Source organism: Eurosta solidaginis, chromosome X (assembly GCF_040869045.1).
Source record: "Eurosta solidaginis isolate ZX-2024a chromosome X, ASM4086904v1, whole genome shotgun sequence".
Lineage (NCBI taxonomy): Eukaryota > Metazoa > Arthropoda > Insecta > Diptera > Tephritidae > Eurosta > Eurosta solidaginis.
Genome location: NC_090324.1, coordinates 124,352,941 through 124,362,680, shown reverse-complemented (window position 1 = coordinate 124,362,680; position 9,740 = coordinate 124,352,941). Strand labels below are relative to the sequence as shown.

General features: G+C 41.8%; 1 long non-coding RNA gene across 1 annotated transcript; it reads left to right on the top strand.

Annotated features, from left to right (window-relative positions):
• Positions 1–7,721: 7,721 nt before the first annotated feature.
• On the top strand, positions 7,722–8,241 carry LOC137235406 (uncharacterized). The gene is made up of 3 exons (XR_010947879.1): positions 7,722–7,810; positions 7,899–8,079; positions 8,138–8,241. It is a non-coding gene; the product is annotated as an uncharacterized lncRNA (long non-coding RNA).
• The last annotated feature ends 1,499 nt before the right edge of the window (positions 8,242–9,740 follow it).

Sequence of the window (9,740 nt, the reverse complement as noted above, 5' to 3'; positions counted from 1 at the left end):
GACCGTTGCGTAGAAATCATCTAGTTTTGAACCTCTCTGAGCTAGCTGATTCAGTTGGTGCTCTAAAGTCCTAATGTCCCTTTTGTCTGTGTAATGCAGCGATAATACCCTTTTTATTTCTACCCAATCGCTATCGAAAACATTATACGCTACCAGTGCTGCATCGGCAAAGCCACGGATTTTTCGCCTAATATGTTGCAGGATGGCACGATACAGGGGCCTTTCCTTGACGATATCGTAGTCCGAGAGAATTCCTTCAACGCTGTGAACCCAAGAGGTGTATTGAGAAGGGCTGGCTTCAAAAACTTGCAGCTCCTTCACGCAGTCGGGAAGTCTGCCAATATCCTTTAGGCCTTGCTCCGACAGTGGTGTTCGCACCGCTGCCAATACCCCCTGTGGCTGCGTTCTTACGCCACCCTGTTCTACTCTTCCCAATCGCTCATCGATTCTGGCAAGATTTTGTTCTAAGCTCGCGTTATTGCATTCAATTTTCCCTAGCCTAGAGTTCAGAGCAACACCGTTGCTTTCTATACCCCCAAGGCGTGTCTCAAGCCGCCTAATCTGCTCGAGGAGAGCATTGATGCCCCCATTAAGTTCATTAACTTTCGTGGCTAAAGCGTCCATTTCAGATAAAAAAAAATTTAGTTTGAGATTAAAAAATATATTTTTAAATTTTAATTTGGCACACGGTGGCTCTTTAAAAATAGTTTTTATTTTTTTTTTTTTTTGTGTTACTTACTGGCGTTCGCGATCACCTGACGGGATAGTCCTAATAGCACAGACGATTTGTTTGTTTTTTGTTTTAGTTTTAAGGTTGTCCTTACACTTTGACAGTTTCTTGCAAAGAAAAAAAGGACTTTAGTTACATTTGTGAAACTTTTACCGTGTTCATATGGCAACGGCGACATATACCAAGTTGGCGTTTCACAGTACATAAGTCTTTAAATAATTATGGTTTTGGTCAGGGGAGGCTGTGTCACTCCTTTTTAGTCGTCGACAATCAGATTGAAGGCAACCTACTAAGGCACAGTTGCTCCACAACGCTCTGGACATATTGCGAATCTTTAGCGTGTTCTTATGGGTACGCTGAAAGTATCGCAAGTAACGAGTGACCGTTTCCAGTGTGTGCTGATGTGTACCCTGGAAACTCCACAAAAGGATAAGCCGGCCCAAGTGTGTTCTTATATGTACGCTCGGCTTAACTTTTAAAGCCGGCCCAAGTGTGTTCTTATGTGTACGCTCGGATTAACTTTTTCAGAAGGAAATTTTTTGCCGTATCCTGAAGGGAGCGGCAAGTTGCATATTGCAAACAAAAATTTTGTGTACATGACACGGTCACAGGAGTCGTTAACCATTTTTCGGCCTTTGGTATGGTGAGGTCCGTCCTAGAAGTATAGGTATACGGACTCACCCAGCTAGTGTGATTATACGTGCACTTGGAATAGCAATAGTGGGGCCGTAGGATAATTCACTTATAAAATGTTTCAATTTTCGTTTTGAATTTTATTCGCGCGCCAGAGGATCTTAGGGGTCACAGGCTCGCTTCTTTTGATATTATTCCTGTATAGCCCTCTGAGGGCTTTTAGGATTGGACGTAGTAATTTATTGCGTGTAGCATCACTTTTCACTCAACTTTTTGTTATTCACTTGTTTTTTTTATTATTCGTTTTACCTCTCCTGGGGAGAGGAGCTTTTATACCCTGGAGGGTCCCGAAGTGAATCGCAGAGTTAAGCTATCGTTATAACCGAAGGGTCCCCTCGAAGGTGAATCTCGGTTTTGGTATTTTCGTTATTGGCTGTACAAACCTTAAATTATCTAAGCTGAGGTCTTGCCTCTCTATATATTTTTTTATTCCTTTATCGGTAAAATTTCTATTATTATTTTTTTCTTAGCACTCCACTATCACTATCACTTTGTCACTAATCACTATGGACCTCACATTTAAGGAGGTCCTTTTTGAAGGACCCACTTGCCAGTGGGTCCCTGCTCGGGCGCCAGTTAAGGAGCCCAAGGACTAGGGCTCCAAAAAGTTAAAGTTGGGGGCCGCCCCGCGGCCCCGTTGCAACCTGAAAAGATCCAAATAAAAATAGGTTTTCCCGCTTAACAATATTTACCATTTATTTCCGTTCAATGTCAAAAACAGACTGACTCTATCATTAACTTAAAACTAAGCTCTAAGCTTCTACCTTAGTCTAAGTGATTTCATAATTGCTGACACTGCACTTCCCACGATTGGCCAAAATAATATTTTATCGCTTGCGTGTCGAATCACACGACTTGCATTTTGTCCGCATATCATATCGCTTACGCTGCAGTTCCCATGGATTGCATTTTGTGTGCTTACGCAATATTATATCGGATCAATTACCTACGTTGGCTTTGCTTGTGTTTGTTGAAGTGTGGTGTCAGCACATTCTTACAAGTAAGTGTGTCTGCCCCCTTGTTAAGTTATATGATTATACATATATGACTATGCGAACATCTACGGTTCGGAGTTGTGAAACATTATTTAGGTGAGACTTCATTGGTGACCCCAAGTCCCAGTGTGGAAACGAGGAAACAACAAACACAAAACCGAAATATCCAACTAGCTAAAAAGTGTGCGATGTTGGCATCTTATAAAAATGGAAATAATTATACATACAAGACAAAGAGATATGCAGGTTGATGATATAAGGCAAGATTTTTATTGCAAGGGACAAGTCACCGATGACAAGGATGGCTTTCATCTAGAAGTAGCACCGTTTCAAAACAATACAGTCCTAATGACAATGATCACAGCAGGTGTAGCTTATATGGCATGAATTTTAATAAGAATTTCGGAGACAATGATCAAAACAACACTGATCGTGGTATAAATGGTAACGCCAATATGGCTGCCTTGAATTCTCATTAGGTATATCAACCAAAGTTGGCGGATTTTAAACTCACCCTCATCTTCGTCATAGTATATCGGTGGTATGACCTCCTCTCATCAACAGGATGCCAACTGGTGCAGCAGCAGCTGCTGCCGCCGTGGCTGATATAGATTTTCACAATCAAACTATTAAAGACCCACGAAAACGTTATGGAAATGCAAATGCACATTAGCTCCATCTCCGGGATCTCCACGCCAGCAACCTGAAAAAGAACATTAATTAATAATATGAAATAAAAGAAATATTTAATCAAATTAATCCAACCTCTTCACCAAATACTTACCTTTTCTTTATCACATTATGCGCAATAAGAGTACTACAGCTACGCGCTGTAGTAGAAAAAAGAAGCAATGGGAAAAACCATTCGATGTGTTTCCCTTTGTCCCAATTCATAGGAGTTTTACATGCTATACACGGTCTTTGCTGCTGCTATACTTATACCAGTGCGCGGACTTTTAAAGGAAAATTTTGGTAGACAAAAAATGAAAATAGTAGTAGTTGGTAGATTTTCATCCCAGAAAACGAAAACAATAGCTACAGTTTTATATTTGTACAAAATAATGATTATTTATTGTAAAACAAAGAATGCACATTTCCCGGATTCCAGTGTACCAAGAATACTGCCACAGATAACGCACTTCGGCACGTTATCGTTTTATTTACAGCTTTTATTTTCGTTCAAATTATGTACAAGATATGATGAAAATAGCGCCTAAATATATTTGCGTGCTCAATTACTACATTTATTTCATAAACAAATTTATTTCTTGTTTAAATCTTTTCACAAATTTTTAAAAATTGACTGGTTTGGCCAGTATCACCTCTTAATATTAGGTGGGGGTACCCGGCAATTAAATATGTTTACCAAATGATCACAGTATTTAGTTTCAATGCGAATATATTGAAATGTTGGTAGATGTTTGGGATTTGGTGATAGAAGTAGTCGAAAAGGAAAATGGGTCAAAAAGTTGCTAATCTACCAATGCGATAAAGTCCGTGCACTGGCTGTTGGTATACTTATACCAACGTATGTACATATATTTGCCTATTTTTTTAGTGCTGCGTCAAATGACGCACGTTGGTACCGAAAACCCGCAAGATAAACAAACTCGGGTTCGGCTTTTTTGACCCATACTGACCCATCGGGAAGTCCCAAAACATACTTACGCACAAAAATAAAGGCAAACACTTCATTTAAAAATAATTATGCTCTCATGTACAAAAGCCGGTACTGCCTGGTTTTTGGCTGGGGGGTAGGACTTGTTGTTTTCAACAACAAACATCACAAACAGTCATGATTAAGGCTTCGGTACAAAAAATCCGAATCCCGAAATTAAAGAGTCCCGAAATAAAAAGGTCCCGAAATGAAAAAGTCAACTCTTTCTACGGCCCTAGAATAATGAAAAAATTACTTTACAAATTCACCACACCAGCCATCAGCTGACCAAAATCCATACGACCGGGTTGCACGGAACATTTAGCATAATGGTACGGGCAGATGGAACGCGTTAGGGAATGATAAATAACACCATTCTGCTTGGTGAAATTGTACTTAATATTCCGTTTTAAACCACCTAGACATTTTCAACCACTTCATATAAGCACATGCAGTTGGTGGATTTTGGAATTTAATTACGATTTTCGCTATCCGTCATGAGCTTTCGCACACAATTAAATGCATCATTTCGTTGGCTTTTCACGCTTCTCTGAGAAGAAAATTGTTCGCTTCTAAGCACCAAAAAGACAGTGATAAGGGTGACCCGCTCCACGCAATGATAAAACATCTACTGACTACCTTAAAAACGCAATGATCTCGGTGGGCGGTTGGGAATCATGTCCTTTCCAACATCCCACTCATATTACCAGCTCCAGTAACTTTGCGCGGGTGGCTTGGAATCACGTCCGTTCCAAACTCCCACATACTGCAATCCTCCTAGTTGTGTTAACTATGCATCAGCTGCTCGAAATCACGTCCATTCCGACAGCACTAACGAATAATATAATACATAATTTATGAAATATATGCACTGTACCGAAAACGAGCCGCATCCAACCAACCGCACCGCCACTCGCCCCGGCATACCTCCAAGATGCCACACCTCGTCGAACAAAAAAAAAGGCAGTTACCCTGAGAGCGAAACGATACGTCAGCCGCTGGAACGGAGACCTCGGCCTCTTCCTCCGGCCCAGGGAAACCTTACAAAAAAAAAAAACTGCGAGTCTGGAACGGAGACCTCGGCCTCTTCGTCCAACCAAAAAAAAACTGCTCGTCTGGAACGGAGACCTCGGCCTCTCCGTCCAACAAAAGGGAGACAAAATTTTGCCAGTCTGGAACGGAGACTTCGGCCTCTTGTTCAAGCCCTATCGACCTTTACTTATCCTACCTTATGGAATTCATATATTTAAGAATTTTTAATACATGACAAGAAATATTCACTTATATCTGTTCATAACCGCTTATTTTCATCCCAGTTTAGGTGGTATGCTGGGCAAGTCGGGCAGGACTCCCGGCCACCCGCAACGCTGGCGAAATACGCGATCTAGGATAAGTTTAGTTTTAATGCAAATTTTTTTCTCCTTCCTTTTCAGCGGTCGGAGATCGGTGGGGGTAAACGATGTTGCGTATCGTAAGGGGGCGGCATGTTTAGGCAGGATGCCTAACTTTTCCGCATCTGATTGCGATCCCCTTAATGCACCTCTGCAATTCGATATTCGATTTAACTTATAACCACCACCATCACCGCCATATGTATGTGCATGCATGTAAATCCACATGTATGGGTGCCTTTTGTCAGCACTCATGCATATGCATGTCGGGGTTGATGTGTGGGTGCATTTCCCCTCCAAAACGGAGGATTTTGCGGGTCAACGGTTGTCGCTTTCGAACAACCGGCCTCTTGGATTTCAACAGCCAACCAGCTCACATCTGCCACCAGCGATCTCTGCCGTTTTTCCTACAAATACACTCAGGTAATATTGTACCCAAGTTATTTATATATTGACTCAACAAAGTTCACCCATTATAACGAGACATCTCGCCTATTTGCTTATTTCTCTATTCCACGCGTCATATTCCCATTGAGATCGCAGCAGGACTGCTACATATTCTCTTACTCCGGGAAGGTATCGAACCCAATCCGGGTCCGTCTCCTGACCCCGGTCATGAGAAATGGTTTTGCTGCATTTGCCAGAAAAGAATCTTTTTAGGATGGTCATACTCTGTTCAGTGTGTCTCGTGCAAGGGATGGTTGCATCGGACAGGTTGTTCTGGGCTTGATCCCAAAACCCGACGTCCACGTAACTTTTATAAATCTTTTGTGGCTCCTTGCTGCTCACGCCCAAGGGCGTTCCGTAGTCTACGCCTAAGCGTATCCCCACTACCTTCCAGCAGCTTCGCTGCTCAGCAAGCCACAACAAGTACCCGCTGCTGCTCGCGCCCCACGGCGCCAACAACTCAAACAGCTGATCCCACTCATAACTACTACCTTCGTAGTAGAGCTGGTAGCAATGCTGAGCATCAGCCCCTGCCCCCGTCTTCTCCTCCCCCCCTCTTTTCTGGCAGCAATCGTGCAGGTCAGGGAAACAGACTCTTAGTCCCTGCCTCCGTTTGCACCGTCTGCCAGCACAGAATATATAGGTTTGCGACATCCGCTCAATGCAGCTCCTGCCTTGGGTGGTGCCACTTTCCTAGATGTTCTGGTCTCCGCGACGGCAACCCCCCGACGGGTTTCATCGCGCCATGTTGCCAGGTCGCAAACCCAAATCATCCGGGTACCCCAATGCTTGCCCAAGGGCACCCAGTCCCAAGGCCACAACAGCAATTGCGTCCTGGCCTTCCACAACCTAGGCGTAGTCACCCCTCACTTACCCCTAGAGTGGCGGCGTCACCCCTCATGCACTTCAGAATTCTGCAGTTCAACTGTAATGGACTAACTGGGAAGATTACGGAGATAGTCGATTTCATGAAGCGGCACAACATCCGCATTGCTGCGATTCAAGAGACTAAACTCACGGCAAGATCTGCATTGCAGACTTGCTCTGGTTATAATGTCCACAGGAAAGACCGCGAGAGCGGAAATGGAGGCGGCCTCGCGTTTATTATACACCACTCTGTGCAATATCATATATTTGATCCTGGCATCGACCGCAGTGACAATCGGGCCTGTTCTGGATTTCGATTCCGACCAATTTATTCGGAATCGAAATGGATTGGTGTTCTGAATATCGATTCCGACCATACTTGGTCGATTTGAAAAGTTTTGCCTCTGAGCAGTCGGAATCGAAAGTAATTAGCCTATTAAGCACAGATAATTAAATTATTTTTCCCACAAATAAGTTTTATTAAATTATTCATTTTATATGGATGATTTATAACAAATTTTTGCTGGGCAATTTATTTATTTAGTATAACAAATCTTAATTTGAAAATTCCTATCAAAATTTTTTCAAGCTTAACAAAGCGATCATGGTCGAAACGAAACCGACGTGTTCTCTATTTCACTACAGCGCATGCGCAGTAATAATCGAAAAGTTCATTATTGCCATGCCCAAGGAATTAATAGTCGAATGAAGTATTTGAAGCACATTACAACGTAGAATATTTTTCTTTAGTTAATATTCATTTCTTTCCTCAGAATACATGGGAAGATATGAAAATATAATATAAACTATTTATAAAAACAATTGTTCACTGTTAGAATAGCAGAATTTACGAAAATATTTTTTTAGAGCGAATATTTTTGTTAGCATCTGTGACTTATGGCAACCCCTTTTTACTTAGAACAGCTGATTTATTTTGTCAACAAACATATTTAATTTCGGCAAAATAGAAGATGCAAGCAAAAGTTAAATTTTATTAATTATTTGTATACGTACGAAAAGGAACCAAAATGTAAGTATTCAATTGACGCATTTTAATATATTTTATTGAATTATGACAAATACTTACATATGTATGTATGTACACACATATATTTAAGGGGGAAAAAGCGTAACGCAAAACAAGAGCAAATCATTCTATCTTTTATGCAAGCTGAGGAAGATATTGCTAGAGGCTACACGAAAGGTGACAGAGTGGAGATAGAGCAAAAATGGGCCGATCTTACTAAGTCCCTCAATGCTGTCGGGCCACCCTGCAAAGATTTGGCTGGCTGGAAAAGGGTAATCAAAACTAACAAAATTTGGTCTTCCTTTTGGTATATTTTATTTTTCTTTACAGTCTTGGATTGATTGGAAAGGCAGCATAAAAAAGAAACTTTCTGACAACCGTCGCGAAGTGAACGCCACTGGTGGTGGACCATACTTTCAGCAGCCTATTTCACCACTGAAGAAGCAATTGTGGTGCTTTGCAATTTGTTTAAATCGGTGGAGGGTACGAGTGGCGTCAGACGCTTTGGACTCTCACGAGTTAAAAAAATAGTTAGCAGTGAGGAGGCAACCAATGACGATGTTAAAAGCATAACTGATGAAAGCTGTGCCAGTACGGCCGAACCTGCTGCTGAAACTGAGCTACCAAGTACATCGCGTCAACGTCGGCGACCTGTTGACACATTTGAAAAAGTGTGCGCTGAACAAAATCTTTTGTTAAAACGAATTGCCGATGCATTCGACAAACTGCTTTTGCATAAAAAAACTAAACTAGAATTGAAAGAGGCGAGAGAAAAGGAGAAAAAGAGGCACCATGAAAGAATGGAGGAAATAGAGCAGCAGAAGTTGGATACTTTAAAAAGGTTTCTATAATTTGTATTTGTGCAATGAAAGTATGTATTTGAATCTCAATCTCTATATGTACAAAATTTAAAAAAAAAGTAGTTATTAAAGTTGTTTACTAGCTGCATGTACATAGTATATGTATTTTTAAAAATATATACGTATCTACATACTTTGTATAAACTTTTTTTTTCATTTTTAAAAAGGACTCTCAATCAGGACTTTAAGGGCACCAAGTGGTACGATATGGAATTGTAACTGCATATGCCAATCGCCAAATTCTTTTCCATGCGCGTCGTGTGGTGGGTTTTTATCTGTAGGTCCTCTCCATTTTGGTGGCTCCTCGAACCCCTGGTTATGGTGGAATGGTGCGCAATGAGATCACCAATAATTATGCGATCATTTTCCCCTTAGCAGCGCACAGCTGTCAGGATGACAACTACTTAGGCAGGTGATATTTTATATTTGGAGGTCTGTATCGCCATTCTAAGGAGTTATTCCTTTGTTGTTGTAGCGACAAAGACACTCCCCGAAGGCCTTGGGGAGTGTTATCAAGTTGACGGTCCTTTGCCGGATGCAGATCCGGTACGTTCCGGTACCAAGCCCGACCAATTCGGGAACGATTGGTTATGAACACATGCGACCTTCTAGGCTATTCTTCCCTCCAACCCCTAGATCCATAAGGAGTTCGGGGTGGCCAGAGCCTCGGCTGTTAATGAAACAGGATACGCCACGGATAGGTGAGGTTGACAATTGGGTTTGGAGAAGCTATGTATTGCGCTGGCAACCTGAAAGGGTTACGCTACACAGCCCCTTGAATCTGATATGTTAGTAGCCTCCTACGACAGGCATACCTACCGCGGGTATATTCTAACCCCCTAACCTGTGCCTGATATCAGGATCAAATAGATTGTATCGCACGGAGTGATGTGTAATTAGGGCTAGGTCTATTAGGTGAGGTAAAGTCCAGTGGAAACTCTTTCATCTTTCCATGAATAAACAGGGCATATATTTAAAGGCAGACGCAGCAGGTGTAGTTTAGGGTTTTAGCCTGTAACAGGAGATTTAGGATCGTTAAAGCTGTATGGATGACAATATGAGGGATTAAAACA